An 18152-nucleotide genomic window follows, 5' to 3' on the forward strand; every position below is an offset into this window, starting at 1 on the left:
CAAAACTGTTACTAGTTCATTCAATGAACGAATTGACACAGTTAAATTAGTAAAAAGTGACTAATTCAGATTTAGAGAGTACAAAACATTTAATGTGACACAATTTGAAGAAAGGGACCATAGAAACAAAAAATTGTAGGTTATGTTTTGAAATTTTAAAGTGAAAATACACAAAGACGTTCAACTCGTAATGCAAAATAATTATATTTAAGTCTTCATTAAATCCAAAATATTAAATAAAAACTAATTTTAGTTTTACAGAAACAAAAATAAACTTTTAGTTCGATTAAAACTGTCGTAAACATAACCTATAATTCATTTGCTTCTAAGGTCCCTTTCTTGAGATCGCATCACTTATATATATTTAAGTCTTCATTACAATTCAAAAAAAAAAAAGGAATAAAAACAAATTTTAATTTTACCTAATTAAAAAGAAATTTTTCTATCAATGTATAAAACTATCACTATAATAACATAACCTAAAAAAAATTTTTTTTTTTAACGTAAGATTCCTTCTCTCGTGGTGCATCATATTATAAATTGGAAGTCATCAGCGATTTCATCTGAAACTTTTGAAGTTGATATTTCCCGTCCATTTAGATTCTCTCTTGTGTTTCTCTTTTTTTTTTTTTTATACCGCGCTCTTAAAAGTCTTAAAAACCATAGTCATAAACATAAACTGTTATCAAGGGGTCTTGGCTAATAAAGAACCATTCCTATCGTCTCGTCGATCGCGTGACTCGAATATCGGTAGGTTGGATGGGTGGGGGTGGGAGGGAGGGGGTTGAATGTGTGCGAGTGTGTATGCGTTCAGGGTGAATGGTCCTTAATGTCATACGGCGAGTTACCCTCGTTCGGTCGTGATAAAAATGCAGCTTATTAGTCCCGAGGGATGTGGTATGAAACGCGAATGCGCGTTGTTCATTGGGTTTGTGTATGTGGTACTTCACATGAACGTAGAGAGAGAGAGAGAGAGAGAGAGAGAGAGAGAGAGAGTGAATAAAAAAAGAGAAAGAGAGCAGAAAAAAGAGTAGGAGAGTTGAAAAAAAAGACGCGAAGATTGGAAAGAAAGCAACAGAGAGACAGACAGACAGACATACATACATACAGAGTAAAAGAGAGAGAGAGAGAAAAGAATGAACGAACCAACACTAAAAGAGGGTTGGTTGATGGTGGAAGAGCGTCGTCGACGTCGTCGTCGTCGTCGGTGGTGGTAACCATGGGGCGGAAGCCGAGGCTCAAGGGAACCCACCACCAACGAATGAAGTGGGGGAAGGTTCCCTGTCGCCGCCACGCATTGATTTTGCTCGACAGACAGCCGCCTGTTGGGCTCTGCTCTCTCTCTCTCTCTCTCTCTCACTCTCTTTGCCTCTCAACCACCAACAACCCCATGAAAGTCTCCCTTTTGCACCACGTCGTGCGGGTGGCTCGCTTACAAAAGCTCTGCTCAAGTAAATAGGCACACGAGCATCAATAGACCACATCAACGACCGTTATTGTGGTTCGCCGGCAGTTTATCAAGCGTTCATCTTAAAAGCATGAAAAAATGGACCATTAATGTGAAATGAATTTAGCGCGACTAATAATTACTTTTTTTTACGAGAACCAATTATGTTAACATATTTTCTAAAAATGAATTTCAACTATAAGAGGTCAATCACTTTCAACTGTTAAGAGACATTTTCGCTATTATATGGTTGGGCGAAAATGATACTTATTGCTTTTTTTAAAGAATCGTTTTGCTAACCACAGTTTGCTGTGGCAGCGAACTATTTGCTGACACATCAAATTAGTGTTTGCTATTATAGGAGTCAGCAAATAGTTCGCTGCCACAGCAAACTTATTCTATTCGTGTAGCATTTGTTAATTCCTCTTTTTTTTTGTTTTTTACTTTTAACTCAGAAAACCCTAAGTGTCATTTTCGCTACCCTTTGTTATGCGAAAATAACACTTACGCTATTTAGAGTTAAAACCCTACATTCCATAACCAGATTTCTCGTTGAAATAACCAACATTTTGGTTAAATTAACAAGAATTCTGGTTATTCATTCGAAGAAAATGCAACTCACACACACATGATTGATCTCCGTTTAATAATAGTTTGACTATATACAGTTCCATATCAACAAATGGGCACCTTGTGAAATTGATATATATATACATATACGCATCTCGTGAATAAATTAAAGCCCGTGGAGTCAGACAAATAAGACAGCAAAACTTGAAAGAGATTCTGGCCAATTGCCATATATATTTTCAAGACAGAAAAGGTTGTATCTATATGCAGAAACATACTAATTTTACATATATATATATATATATATATATATATATATATATACATATCACACACATTGAAAGAAACGTAACTATATTACAAAGTGGTATATAAACTGAACGCGCCCAGGGAACGAGACACACATATATATATATACAAACATATAGCGAGAGAAAACAAATGACCAGTGTTGTAGCACTATAATCTGAAATATGGAGTTTAAGTAAATTGATATCGATTCTGTGAGAGGCGTATATATACATATACATATAGTCGAACTCTCGTGGGGAATAGCTACCAACAAATTACTCGAAACTTTTTCCACGATAGCTACTCGATTCGAGAAAGACCAACTTGGCAATGATAACGAAATGTGAAGTTGTAGAGAATCTCTTAGATCCAAACTGTCTCATCAATTGCCGTAACATTGTTCCGGAATTCGTTTGGCAAGACTATCTTACATTTATCAAATTGATACATATATATATTTCTGCAAAACTTTTTGTTTGTATATATATGTTTTTCTGTTTCCGAGTATTTTAACTATTTGAAAATTTAGACAATGAAAATTATTACCTCCATCAAGTTGACGTCGACGCTAACTTCATTGAAGTAAATTGTTGTTATTTTTTAGAAGATAAACATTAGATTTAAATATAGAAATATCCATATCAATAAATGTGGAATTAAATTTTTACTTTTTATAATAAATAACAAAGAGTTGAAAAAATTTTAAAATAGAGCAAAGCAAATGCAATATAAAATGATAAATTTTATTCACCCAAGATTTTGACGAAGATTAAAAACATCTATTTATGATGCGACTCATAAATTTTTTAATACTTGCTTTCTCATCTGAATAACAAAATTTAATGTAATTCAAGTGAGAGTTGAAGTTTTTATCTTTTACTGTATATTTATATGGCCGAATTCAAGTACTTTATTATAAACGCGTCATAAAGCACACGTCTTGGGGAGATAGAGCTTGAAAAGATTCGCATCTACAATATATATATATAGTAAAATTCATATCGTAATTTACCAAGCGTATCTATATATATATATATTTATATAATAATTGTTTGAGCCAAAAGTCATTCTGTTTTTTTTTCGTCTGCGGAAATACAAAAAAGCACAAAATCTGAATACCATAAATATACAGTTCTGATTAGGATTAAATAGAATTTTAATTATTTGAATATGAATTCTAATTATTCCAATCAGAATTCTGGTTATTCGAACTAAAATTCTAATTAGGGAAGAATTAATACAATTCTGGTTAGATTAATCGAAATTCTGGTTATTTCAATCAGAATTCTGATTATTCCAAGTAAAATTCTGGTTATAGGATATGTTTAATATTTTAATTCTGAATTTATAAATTAGAATCATGGCATATTTAACATTATGATTCACGTTATATATTAATCAGATTTCCGGTTATTTCAACCAGAAATATAGTATTTATAATCGTAGAATTCATGTTCGCTTAATCAGAATTCTGGTTAGGTTATATTTAAAATTATTTATCTTAGATTAACAAGAATTCTAGTTAGTTTAACCGCATAATTCTGTTTAGCATCTGCCGAATTCTTGGTATTTAAACCAGATATTTATTTAATTTAACCATAATTTTGCTTATGGAATATTTAAAATTGTAATCATACTTACCTTCATCTAAATTCTGGTTATTTCAACCAAAATTCTAACAAGTCTAACTATAATTTAATATTAAATGTAGCTAAACTAAATTTTTTTTACCCACTAAATGAAATCAATAATTTTTGGCTTTTCAAGCATAAAAGATAACAAAAAGATTATTATTAGCCTTTTATTTTATTGCTGTCACATTACTCATTTTTATATTTGCTTCTCGATATGATTGTTAGTACACTAAATTTTTGTTAATCTTTTTTAAAAATATGTTCACTAGAGCGGAAGAAGAATATAAGGAATGTTGGTATACCGCATAGTTTGTTTTAGTTTAACATTGATTCACATATATGCGCATAGATTTAATGAGCATGATGAAAATTTTGTTTTTAATGATGTAATCCGGTTACGTATTTAAAAAAAAAAAAAAACATCTACACTTCATCAGATGAAAATTTCGGTGATAAAAGTAGATTTTCATTATCTTCTGTACTATAATTCCATTTCTGATAATTCGATTTTCTCGTGATAGAGGGAGAGGGAGAAAGAAGGGAATATTGGATTTATAAGAACAGTTAATCATCATTCGTCAGAAAATTTTTTTCTGAGAAAGAGAGAAAAGCACAGCTAAATCCGGGAAATTAACGAAGGTTTCCGAGTCGGCAAAATTTGGAGGGCTATAAGGGTGATGGCGGCGGAGGCGGCAGTAGTAGGGAATTATTTAGGAAGCCGCAGACTTCGTAATCACCCTACTACCTGACCCCTCTTGTTTCCGCGTCACTCTATCTCTCTCTCTCCTCCATATTGGTGCGCCGAATGTTGTCCCAAGTTTGCTCTTCTCTTGGTTTTCCGGCTGGAATAAGGGAGGAGGTTTTTTAGAGAGAAAAGAGAGAGAGAGAGAGAGTGGGAGATGAGAAGCTAACCGGTATGGAAAAAGGGGAATGATGACTGGAGTGGATTTCACAGAGAGGGCATGGGGTGGATGATCAGCCTTGGCAATCTTGAAGAGAACCTTGGCTAGTTTGTAAGCGCGTGCCGTTTCTCGCCAGATGGTTCATATTCTCGCCTTCTCCTTCTCTTCCATATGCGTGTGTGTGTGTGATTATTTACAATTCTTTCAAAAAGTCTGTGAAAGAAAGCTAAAGCCATTAGCTTGTTTTTAGCTTTTAGCTGCGATGAGATTATTTTCGTTATTTTTAAACAATAAAGTTAAATTATCAAATGATACTAGAAGATTCATTGTTGCACCTGAAGCATCCACAATTTGGATCTACTGTTATTAACAGTAGATTTAGATTTAGTTCTACTGTTAATAACAGTAGATCTAAATTGTGGATGTCGTCGTTCCAAATAGTTGTATAAGTATTAAATGAGGAATTATTGTATATATGACAACTTGAAATTCTCTATTTACCATTTGCAAAGTCTGTATTTCAGTTTGTTTGTGTTCTACACTTTCATTAGGATAATGTGAAGACAATTTGTTAAATTGCTTGTCGATGCTTGTGTGTTGAGAACAGATTGATGAACGCAACTCGAGCTAATCCCAGTATGAAAGCAGGTAATGGAAACTAATGAGTGGATTAGTTTGGGTTTCTAGTTCAGTGATTTAGAGACTAATCTCACTCGAATAAGGAAAATGATACGGAACTTTTGTAGTATAGGAATTTTGCTAAATTATTCGTAAAAATTATTTGTTAAAATAGCGATTTTTATTTGGCGAGTAACTATTGGTATAGTAGCAGGAGTTTAGGGCTAAAAATGGACGAACTGATCATCTAATTTCTTAAGTAATCATCTAAATCCTTAAATGATCATCTGAATTTATTTCCATTACAATCGGAGTCGAACTGATCTAATACGATTGTTGGGGAGAGACAACAAACCGAATTAAAATGACGACAAGAATGTAAAGCACATTTGTATTTGGTGGTGTTTTAAGATGAAAAATCCGTTGGATTTAAAATTTCCAGGTGATCCTGTTTTCGAAGTATAAAAATACTCAGATTACAGATTAGTTTAATATTTATTTTTTTGTATGCCTTGAAATCGTATTTTTATACTTCGAAAACAGGATCAGCTAGGATTTTAAAACCAACGAATTTTTCATCTTTAAACACCACCAAATACAAATTCTTGTCGTCATTTTAATTCGGTTTGTTGTCTCTCCCCAACAACCGTATTAGATCGGTTCGACTCCGATTGTAATGGAAATAAACTTAGATGATTATTTAAGGATTTAGATAATTACTTAAAGATTTAGATGATCGGTTCGACTCCGATTGCAATGGATTAACAAGAATTTAGATGATAGGTTCGACTCCAGTAAAGATAAATTTAGATGCTTTTTTAAAGTATTTAGATTACTTAAGGATTTAGATGATCGGTTCGATTATACCTGGAAATAAATTCAGATGATTATATAAGAATTTAGATGACCGTTTCGACTCCAGTAAAGATAAAAGATGCTTTTTAAAGTCTTTAGATTATTTAAGGATGATCGATTCATCTCCGATTGTAATGGCAATAAATCCCTCTGATTATTTAAGGATTCAGATTATCGGTTCGACTCCACTAAAGATGATTATTTAACTATTTAGACGATTTCTTAAGGCTTCAGATGATCGGTTCGACCTCTCTCTCTCTTTATCCGATAAAAAGGAGTTCCATATAAGGAACTTCACACAGCTCGAGCAGGTGGTATTGTGCAGATCTTTCGTGGGAGGATTTACGGTGTAAGGCGAAAAAGTGATAAACGAGCCGAGGGGATTGGCTTTCATGCGTGGTTCGGATTTGCAAAGATGCATGTAATAAGCGCTGACGGTTTTCTCCTCTCGGGTCCTTGCCAAAAAGCTCAATCCTTGTGTCGTGTGCGCCCCTTTTCTATATACATACATAAATATCTCTCTCTCTCTCTCTCTCTCTCTCTCTCTCTCTCTCTCTCTCTCTGTTCCAAAGTGAGTCGCGTTCTCTCACTGATATGGTTCTGGTATTAGTGGTTGTAGTAGTAGTAGTCGAGTTGTATGAGGTGGGAGCAAAACTGGTGGCAAAGTCGATGGCACGCCAAGCGTCGATCGAGCACTTGGTTTTCAGTCTAGTGCCAGCCGCCGTTGGTTTCGGTTTCTTTCTCTCACGCGCGGTAACTATGCGTGCGCATAACGATGACTTCCCATCTATAAAACACCGGCCGGTGGTGGAACAAACGCAGGCGCAAAACCAACTTGGAGTACAATAAAAAGCAAGCTCTATTTGACAAAAAAAAAAAAAAAAGCATTTTTGAAATTTTAGCAAAATTGAAACATAATTTTTTTTGTCTATTTTGGTGCCTGAGTCCTCTCCCCTCCCCCCCGCTTCACTTTCTCGCGTGTGTGTGAACTCGCCTCTCGTTCATTGTTTATGTCCCGCCGAGGTCAGTGTGAACACCGCCAGCGGACCAAGTGGTGAACGCGCGCGAGGACGCGTTTTAGTGTCGCTTCTCTCTTTTCGCGCCGCGCCTATATTATACGTGGAAAAATATAATATTTCGCTTGGATAACTTGGGTTTCTTGCTTTTTGTGAATGTCTATATATTATTAGTGCACTATATCTATATATATATATACATAAAATAGTATATCAGTGTTTTTGTGGTCTTCAGTGCAAAATCCAAATAGAGGATTTGTTTCAACATCCTGTGGAATAGCTTTAAAACTATTTGTGTCTAGTCTGTAGTGATTGAGTGTGGAAGATTCAGTGGTAAAAAAAAAAAAAAAAAAGTTAAATGCACATCGCGAATTTGTGAATATAACTGTTAGTGATTAATTCCCTTTTTATTTGGATGCAAGAATAATTTAAGAGGAAAAATAATGGATTTTCGAGCACCTCATCCTCTTGTTCATCCGTCGCATGGTGGACATCCATACTATTATCCAGGTATAGAAAAATTTGGCTTTAATAAATTGTGGGGAAAAATTATGTAAAAGCGTTTTTTTGCGAACCATTTTTAAAAAATTATGAGGTGAGATTTGTGCACACAGGAAAAGGAGGAGGAGTAGTAGTAGTAGTTGCTGTGTCATCGTCGAAGGGGAGATTATAATGCACGATGTGGCATTACAAGGTCTCCCCTCAACCGCACTCAGTGATCTTCGGATCCACGCACGTGCTCACTGATCCCTGTACTTATTTATATCCGCCTAGTATAGAGCAGCAGAAGAAGAAGCAGCAGCTCATTTTTTTCAAACCCGCATCTTCGTTTAAAATAATTTTGATTCGAATCACTGATATTTCAATTGAGTTTCTTTTTCTTGTTGGTGATAATTAAGCTTATAGAATTATAATGTAATAATCTCTAAATACCTCTTTCAAGTATGTTAAGATGATAATCAGATATTAGGTATATAATGAGATTTCGAGTTAGATTTTGTGAGAATGATAAGACAAAACACATTGTTAGCTAAATGGATATATATATATATATATATATATCCATGGGAAATAATCTGATGGATTAAGTTTACATCTACAACAGATGCTTCTACAATGAAACGCCGCCGGGAAAGCCTGTTATTACAGAAGCAGGAGCTCAGTAGCTTCTGTATTTTCATGCTACTGGAAAGCGGTACAGGACGATATGGTTGTTTGCTTACTCTTCTCATTCTCTCTTACTCCTCGTATATCTATATCTCTCTTTGTCGACTAAACAATGTAGAACTCGAGATTGGCCTCCTACATTCTCCACTTTGGTCGTAAAACGTCTGGAAAGTCTGGCCTCTGACAAAACAGTGGAGTGAGTTTAATAACTGTTGCTGTCGAAACAGTTTATCAGCGAATTATCTCTTTCGCCTGCGTTTTTGTTCCTCAATTACGTGCTACATTCACTTTGGCCATATAGCTTTAAACTCCAAGTGCTTTTCAAACGGAAACGTTATTTTTTCTTTTTTTTTTTTATTGTTTGGTTTATATACTCTCTCTAGGATAAGTGTTTTTTTGAGGTGCAGTTTTTAAAGATTATATCGTTGTTAATTTTAGAAAAATTCAACAAGCAAAACGATCGTAAGGAATAAAAAAAATTTGAAAGACGATTTGTATATTGTTTATGTATTTAAAAAAGAAGGAAGGATGTAATAAATTATTTATGAAGAGGAATAGGAATTAAATTATAATGATAATTTTCCTTCCCAATTATATATTAGAATGTGAAAATTTTGATCCACGGAAGGTATTTTAAATAACACAAGTTTTATGTCATTTTTTAATTTATTGCTAAGCAACGTTTCGATGACATGGTTTTGTCATCCTCTTCAGGCAAGTATAAAATTGAAATTACATTTTTTGTAATTAGTCAAATGAATATGAAATTTTGTGTCTTATCATGGCAAGCGAATTTTCGAAACAGGAATAGGAATTATTTGTAGAATAGAAATTGTTTGGGACTAGAGACAAAGTGAAGGCAAATAAAGTAAATTTGTGATATTAGTGATAAGATGAGGATAGAGCTCCGAGGTACAAAGACAAATATACAAGAATGAATCGATGCTTTTAGATTTAAACATATATGGGTATAGAAATGCTAAAGTATCTCGTAAAAATTAGGTTGAGGATAAATTAGGTTTGATTGGGAATTTAAGAAATTAAGATAATTTCTTACTATTGGTAGAATTTGGAATACTATGTGAAAGATTTTGAAATAACAAAAGGTCTGTTTGTTAAATTAGATGATGCTTAAAGAAAAAACTGTTGCGCTTAACAGATTGTATGAATAAAAATTAGAGAATAGAATTAGTAAACAGTGGGTCAGTAAAGAATTAGGATTAATAAACAGTAGGTTAGAAGAGATTAGGTTTAATAACAAAATCAGTATTATTGGATTAATAAACATTAAATCAGTACCTAATGGATTAGGATTAGTGAACATTAGATAACGGATTAGGATTTTAAAATCATTCGATTAGTAAACATTATACATAACGGTTTAGGATATCAAAATCTTTGGATTTTTATACATAAGATAACGGATTAGAATTTGAAAATCATTGGATTAGTAAAGATTAGATAAATAAAGGATTGGGATTAAGAAATATTAAATTCGTAAAGGTTATTAGGGTTAAAAATATTACGATTAATAAATGTTAAATTAAAATTAGTAAACATTAGGATTAAGAGAAATTAGTATGAACACATCCCTTATTACTTATTGGAAAAAAGTAAATTATAACAAAACTCTCGAGAATATTCAAAGTTTGAAAAGAATTTTTTTTTTTAGACAGATTTGTCTGTCGTTGAAAAGTGAAAGAAAGAGACTTTGAGAAACTGCGCCTTTGTGAATCTCTGAACTTAACTATATGACAAACCTTTAATAAAGTCTTTAGCTCTTCAACGAGGCTTTTCTGCTTTCAATAAAATCTTTTGTCAAGCTCAATCTTAATATTTCACCGTGTACCTTGTTCTACTTTGTCATTTATAATAATCTTTCTTTCAAAATGCCTCTCATCAATATCCTTCTTTTTATTTATCTTCTTTAAAAGTGTTTTGTTTTTATAAAAAAAAAAAAAAATTTTCCTTGTTATTTGAAAAAATATTGATTTTACACTTTTTCTGTATTTTGTTTTTTTTTTTTAAAGAATCAATATTTATTGAAAGAACGAATGAAAATTTATTCTCCAATGAAAGCGAAGATGAAAAATTTATATTATATAAATAAGAATAAATCGAAATTTATGTTTTTCAAAAGAAGGTAAAATTTATTTATTAAAAAGTAAGAAAATCAAGATTTATGCGTGTGTGTGTAAGTTTGACAAATTTTGTTGAAGAGAAACGTGTATTTTCTTTTTCAATTGAGGTTGCAGGTGTTTGTATATTGGTTTAACCAATATATAAAAAGCCACATGGCATTAGCATAAAGTTTTAGCTCACTTTTATTGACATTTGTTTCTCTTGCTGTGTGAGTGTTTGTATGTGTGTCGCGTAAAATAAGAAAATTTCATTTCCATTCAACGGGCGCGTTTATCATATATACACTTGAAAATGATAGTACATGTGTATTATAAATGACATAGTTCTTGCTTATACAATATTCATTTCCTTTTCTTTCATTAACTTTATTGTTCATTCATTGTCACAATATTGTATTATACTAATTTTTTGTTATTTTTCATTAAAATTTTAGTAAAAAAAAAAATTTGGTACCAAATTAAATAGTAATATTTTACTAAAAATTAGTGGAAATTTTTACTAATTTTTAGAGAACTTATTCATGCGTTTCAAAACATTTATGTCTATACACCCAGAGAAATATGTTTCATTTGAACCAAATATAATTTATTTGAGTTAAATAAACGTATATTTGTCACAAAGCCTACTACAATGAAAAAAGGGTTTGGTATTGGTAGCAACCAAATTTTTTTTTTTATGAATCAACAAAGTTTTAGTTGTCCCAATCAAACTTTAGTTAGGACAACAAAAATCCTTTTTTTTCTAATTTTGGTTGTGTCAAACAAATTTTGATTGAGACAATTAAAATTTTGTTGATTCAACAAAAAAATTTTGGTTACTTAAATACCAACCAAACGTTTGGTTGTCAATACAAAACCCTCTTTTCAGTGTAGCCTATTTATTTGGCGTAAATAAAATTTTTTATTTAAATCAAATAAAAATTTATTTGAATCAAATAAATATTTATTAGGCTGTGAGACAAATATACCATTTTTCTGAGTTTAAGTCTTCACTACATTTGAAAAATTCAATAAATACTACACACTAAAAAAGAAATCTTGATTTCAGCCTATTTTTGAGGCTGAATTTAAGGTGTAAACGGAGTCAGACCAATTAAAAAAGGACAGACTTATGCAAAATATATGGGCTTAATTTAAGGTGTAAATGGTTTAAGACTTTGTTTTTACTGTGTAATACCTATAATTAGAAATTTTTTATCCAGGTAAAACTGTCGTTAAACATAACCTAAAATTCGAAAATTTCGTTCCTTTTCTCGTGGAGCGTCACATATTACATAAAAGTAAACATAAAAATGTTTACTAATTTGAATTAGTGACTTACTTTCTGCTTCAGAATTAGTAAAATTTTACTAATTGTTAGTAAAAGTTACTAATAATTAGTAAATTATTTTACTAATTCAGAAGCAAAAAGTGAATCACTAATTCAAATTAGTATGAAAATTTTTACTAATTCAGATTTAGAGAGCACTGAAAAAATTGTATTCTAATTTTGAGAATATCTTCTTGGCGCCTATTTATAAAGAATATTTCCCCTGTATTTTATTCTTAAAGTTAGAATAAAATATTCTTAAAATAAAGAAACATTTTCTTAAATTAAGGAATATTCTACAGAAAAAAAGTTTTTAATTTAAAAAATGCTTCTTATCTTAAGAATATATATTATACCATAATTTTAAGAATAAAATGCATTGGGAAATATTCTTAAATAGGCGTCAAGAAGATATTCTTAAAATAAGAATATAATTTTTTTCACTTAATATATACTAGAAGTGAATTTTTATAAAATACAAAGTATATATATATATATATACATATATATATATATATATATATATATATATATATATATAATATGAAGTACTTGAAATTCGTTCTCTCTCTGTGTGTGTGGAATAAAATAATAATTGTCGACGAGAGTTGGAAAAGTTATATATACGAGAAGCGGCTAAAAGGATAATTCGCAAATGCGCAAATTGCAAAGGAGAGAGAGAAAGAGAGGTAGAGAGTGAAGAGGAAAAAAAAATTATTATTATTATTTTTTTTTTTTTTTTGAAACCACCGATAAGAACCAGTTTAACAGGCGAGAGTTGTTATTAGTCCCGAACCCGGGCATCATTAATTGCATGGCATGTTTTTATCGGACGAATGTCGATGGTAAATATTGGCCCAGCGAGTTATACACATTGAAAATATCCCCAGCCGCGAGGTATATATATATATATACACCTATATCGTGAATTTCTCTTTTTCCATCGTCGCGCAACAATCTCCCCCCCCCCTCCCTCTCTTCTCGTCCCTTTTTCTCGAATTTAACCATTTGTTTCGCGCCGTGCTCACCGATAAAATCACCCTCGACATCATTCCTATCTTTCTCTCTCTCTCTATGTAAAGGTATATATATATATATATATATATATACCTTTGCATAGAGAGATAGAAAGCTATATATATATATATATATTTTTTTTTTGCATAGAGAGAGAAATATATATATATACCATTCGAGTGGGAAAACCGATATAACAGGGAGGAAGCATATGAGAATGAGACTTTTTTAATTCACGACCAATTCAAGTATATATATATATTTGCAGGGAATAACCCATGGGATTTTCGTTGGCTATATATGTATGCGCGAAAATGTATGTGTATTTGTGTGTGTGTGTGTGTATGTGTGTAATGTAGACATGGAAAACGTTCCTCACGAGTAAAATTAATTATCTTGCGATCGGTGCCCGGACACACTCGTAAACGAGGATAACCTCACGACCCACGGTCACCGAGGTGATACATAAAAGATGAACTTTATTCGGATATGCTTTCACTGAAATTAACAACTTGTTATTGGACTTTTGACATCCTTGATATCGGCGCGCGAAATAGAAATTAACACTACTTATAGTGTGGTAAATGTTGATAGATTGACCTTTTACGAGTTTGTATCGATACCCTCGTGGTAATTTTTTTTTCACATGTGTTTATATATATATGCATATATATATATATATATATATTTTATACATAAAAGATGGAAAGTTGAAAATCGTTTTCATGTTGCAATATATAATGTTTTGCAATATATACCTATATATGTGTTTTTCACTGTTAAAATGATACATTCTCTTAGATATATGTATATAGGTATATATGTTTCTATAATGACAATTATAGTGGATTAAGATTGTAGATTTAAGATTTGCGATGATTTTTTTCATTATATTAGAAATAATCCTAGTAGCAATATTGGGATTTTTGTTATATATATTTCAATTCATTTTATATGTGTTTAATTACTCAGGCACACAAAAAAAATTCATGTTATGTGCGCGAGGTTACACCATGACCATTTTATGTTTTTGGAACCGCTGAAACCGAATCTAAAGTCAATTTAATCCCATCACGTCAGGTATTTGACATAACCTCAAAAAACCTCAAAATTCGTTGTCAAATTTTAAAAATAAAGAAAATTTCGTATCTATTAGTCTAATTTATGTTTTTTGTTTCACACACTGTTAAAAATCGAGCTTTAACTTTATACTATAGAAAGATTGAATTTATATAGTTTCAATCTCTAAAAGTCCGAATTTTTTTTATTTCATTGTCTTAAAGTTTTTTGTCCAACCAATGACATGCAAACATTCACCCTTTTCGAGATTAAAAATATATTATTTCAATTTTTTTAGTGTAAAGTTGAAGCACGATTTTTAATAGTGCAGAAGCTGAATTTGAAATTTATTTAACCCTATCACTTTAGGCATTTAACATAACCTCAAAAAATCCCAAAATTTGACCCCAAAATTTTGAAATCAAGAAAAATTCTGATTTTTAAGTGTTAACGAGTCTGCTAAATTTTTTTTTGGGTCGCTAAAGCCAAATCTGAAGTTTATTTAACCCCATTACGTCAGGCTTTTGACATAACCTCGAAAAAATCCCATAATTTGAATTTTTTAAAGTTTTTTTTATGTTATGTCAATAACCTGAGGTGGTGCGGTTAAATATAGTTTAGATTTGGCTTCAGAGACACCAAAAACATAAAATAGACATAGTAAGACTTATATAAATCAGAATTTTTTTTAATTTCAAAATTTTGGAATTTTTTGAGTTTATGTCAAAAGCCTAAAGTGGTGGGGTTAAATAGACTTCATATTCGGCTTCAGGGACACTAAAAACGCATAAAGTACTCATGGTAAGACTTATAGATCTGAATTTTTATCTTGATTTTAAAATTTTGAGGACGAATTTTGAGGTTTTTTGAGGTTATGTCAAATACCAGACGTAATATGGTTAAACTAACTTCAGATTCTTATTTAGTGATCCACATTGAGGTAAAATAAAAAAACGGGGCTCAAAATAGCCCGGTGTTAATTTTCAAAAATTCAAAATGGCGGAGCAAATATGGCGATCGATTTTTTTTGAAAATTGATTAAATTTTGTCAAAAGACATCACACGGGATTGCTGATTAAGAATCTGGTGTTAGTTTTTAAAAATAAAAAATAGCGGATCCAATATGGCGGTCTCTAAATCTGAATTAGTAAAAAATTTAACTAATTTGAATTAGTAACTCACTTTTTGCTTCTGAATTAGTAGAATTAACTAATTAATAGTAAAAAAAAATTTTTTTTTTCTTTTTTTACTTTTGAATTAGTAGAATTAACTAATTAATAGTAAAAAAAAAAATTTTTTTTTATTAAATTAGTAAATTTTAACTAATTAAGAAGCAAAAAGTGGGTCACTAATTCAAATTAGTTAAAAAATTTACTGATTTAAATTTAGAGAGTATACAATTTTAAATTGTCAAAATTACACAAAAAACTTTTAATTCGCATAAAATATTAATATTATTAAAAATTTTTTTTAAATAGCATTTATATACCCAACACAAAAATGAATATTTTCTTTTAAAAGCGAAGTTCAATTAACATTTTGCGATAACGGTTTTTTTTTTTTTTTTTTAATTATTATTTTCAAAAGGCATACAATGTATATAAGCGATAATGTGTCTCTTAAAATTGTTATTTTCTTATCATTGTCACAAGTCCCATTTGCGTTAAATGATTACCTTTAATTATTGTGTTACCATATATTGCATATTTGACCTTCTAACTTTAAATAATGCTAATAGATAAAAATGAAAAAAAAAATGTTTCAATTCGCGCATGACAATAAAGAAATTAACAACAATGTATATGTATATTATATATATACATAACTTGTTGTCCGAAAATGCAATTAATTTTGATAGTCAACATAGTGCATTTAACGCTGCATTTTATATTTATATATTATCAGCGACCTTCCATGCAAGGTGATAGTAATCGAGACACGTGGTTATTGCTTGTTTGTGCCGGTAATTAATAAGGCATAAATATATATGCATCATTAACTATATATACGATAAAGGTTTTTAAAAATATATATATTTAAAAAAAATATATAGTTACACACACAGACATTGTTCATTCGATAATTCCACTTGAGTGAAGTTTTAAATACATTTATCGTGAATATATAAAGACGCAATTATCTAAATTGCATAGTACAAGTATGGAAGGAAGGCTATGATTAAATTATCTAATCATTGACGGTAAATACAAATGACTAAATAAGTGAATTGCTTTGATACTGTATTGCGGATTATAATCGTGAAAATATGGAAATTTTTTTTTCCTTTGTATTATAAATGCTTAATATTTGATAATTTGTTTGTTTCTTATTTTTTATTTTATTTATTAATTTTTTTCCTCTTTTTATCAATTTTTTTACTTATTAATTTTTCAATCTTTTTTTAGTTTTTGCTTCACTTTTTTATTTTTGATAGAAAATAAAATCTATTTTTCAAAATAGAAGAAATAAAAAAATGTGACATTACAGTTATTGACATTTTTTGCTCACTCGTATAGAATATTTTTTTAAATATTTTAGTTTTATCCCTTGGGATTGATTTCTATTTTTTTTTTTTTTTTGTTTTCGTTTTTTATTTTGAAATCTGGGGAAAAATTGCTAACTGAAACTAAATATTTCAAAAACTTTACAAACGTTGTTGCTTTTTTTTTTGCAAATATATTTTACAAGCGTGAAAAAGCGAAGGCAAATATTTACGAAAGATAAATTACGCTTTTTCAAGTTCTCAGTTTGCCATTTTCTCGCTACCGTTTCGATTTTAAAGTTTTTTTTTTTTTTTTTTCTTTTTTTTTTTGTTTTGCTTTCGGTGTGGAACAAGTTTTTCTCAACTTTTTTTTTCAACTTTTTTTTTCCTTCGTTAGGTTTATGCCAAGTTCTGGCAATATACCCAAACTAACACATTCTCATTGCAGAATCTCGTCCCCTTTTGGTGTTATCGTGAATCTAAATCGCTTCACCAATATCCTGAGAAGGGGTGGTTTTTCCCTTTCCGGGAATACGTTCACCCTCTCTATATATATCTATCGCTTTTTCTTTCATTCTCTCTCGCTCTCTATCGCTCTCTGTAGTTCGGCATTTCCTTATACCTATACGCCGGAAACTGGTGCTCGCTGCCAATAACCTAAGGACGATTACTTTTGTAATGCAAAGACATTCTCGACCCATCTTGATTTTCTTCTTTTGTTCTGGATATTTCTATCGAACGGAGATACGCTTTAGCAGAGAAAGGTTAAACTTTTATTTTTATTTTTTTAAATATACGATGACATTGGGGACAATATAAAAATGATGTGAAATAATTTTAAAACATTTTATACGATAAATTGGCATATTAAAAATATAGAATATTGAAATTATTCTCAGAATTATGTTTTTATTTTTAAACAATTCTAGTTTTTACGCTGATAATTTGTTTTTTTTTATGCCTTTTGGTAATAATTTGATTTCGAATCTTGAAAATCTAATGTGAAATTTGGATTCAGCGTTACTGAAAACCCCCGAGTGGTAAATTTCGAGCGAATACGATTAATTTTAAACAAAATTTTTCCGCCATATTGGATCCGCCATTTTGAATTTTGAAAATTAAGTATCAGATTCGAATTTAGCGACTCCAAAAACCCCATAAAGTGACAAATTTCAAAGAAATAAGCTCAATTTTTAAAATGGGTTCGTCATATTAGGCCTGCCATTTTGTATTTGAAAATCTAATGTCAGATTCGTGTTCAGCGACCTCGAAAACCCCCGAGTGACCATTTTTGAGCTAATAGGACTAATTTTTCAAAAAATGTTCCGCCATATTGGATCCGCCATTTTGAATTTTAAAAATCTAATGTCAGATTCGTGTTCAGCGACCTAGAAAACCCCCGAGTAACGAGTTTCAAGCGAATCCGATCAATTTTTAAAATTGTCGTCCGCCATATTGGATCCGCCATTTTGAATTTTGAAAATCTAATGTCAAATTCGTGTTCAGCGACCTCAAAAACCCCCGAGTAACGAGTTTCAAGCGAATCCGATCAATTTTTAAAATTGTCGTCCGCCATATTGGATCCGCCATTTTGAATTTTGAAAATCTAATGTCAAATTCGTGTTCAGCGACCTCAAAAACCCC

At 30.9% G+C, this 18152-nt stretch overlaps 2 protein-coding genes across 4 annotated transcripts in view; both read left to right on the forward strand.

Moving 5' to 3' along the window:
• LOC127290329 (histone H2A-like) overlaps nucleotides 1-18152 on the forward strand; it is a 365622-nt gene that overhangs the window by 209569 nt on the left and 137901 nt on the right. The window contains exon 1 of one of the 2 annotated variants that reach the window (XM_051318830.1): nucleotides 1859-1873. The exons of the other annotated variant lie outside the window; for it this stretch is intronic. The gene's annotated coding sequence lies outside the window, so the exon portion shown is untranslated. Of the gene's footprint in view, nucleotides 1-1858; nucleotides 1874-18152 lie in introns of those variants that run through there. 2 annotated transcript variants of the gene reach the window in all.
• LOC127290316 (uncharacterized) overlaps nucleotides 1-18152 on the forward strand; it is a 192838-nt gene that overhangs the window by 42546 nt on the left and 132140 nt on the right. The window lies entirely within an intron of this gene.

The sequence above is a fragment of the Leptopilina boulardi genome, unplaced genomic scaffold (assembly GCF_019393585.1).
Source record: "Leptopilina boulardi isolate dan_hultmark-lab unplaced genomic scaffold, ZJU_Lbou_2.1 LbouV2_59, whole genome shotgun sequence".
NCBI lineage: Eukaryota > Metazoa > Arthropoda > Insecta > Hymenoptera > Figitidae > Leptopilina > Leptopilina boulardi.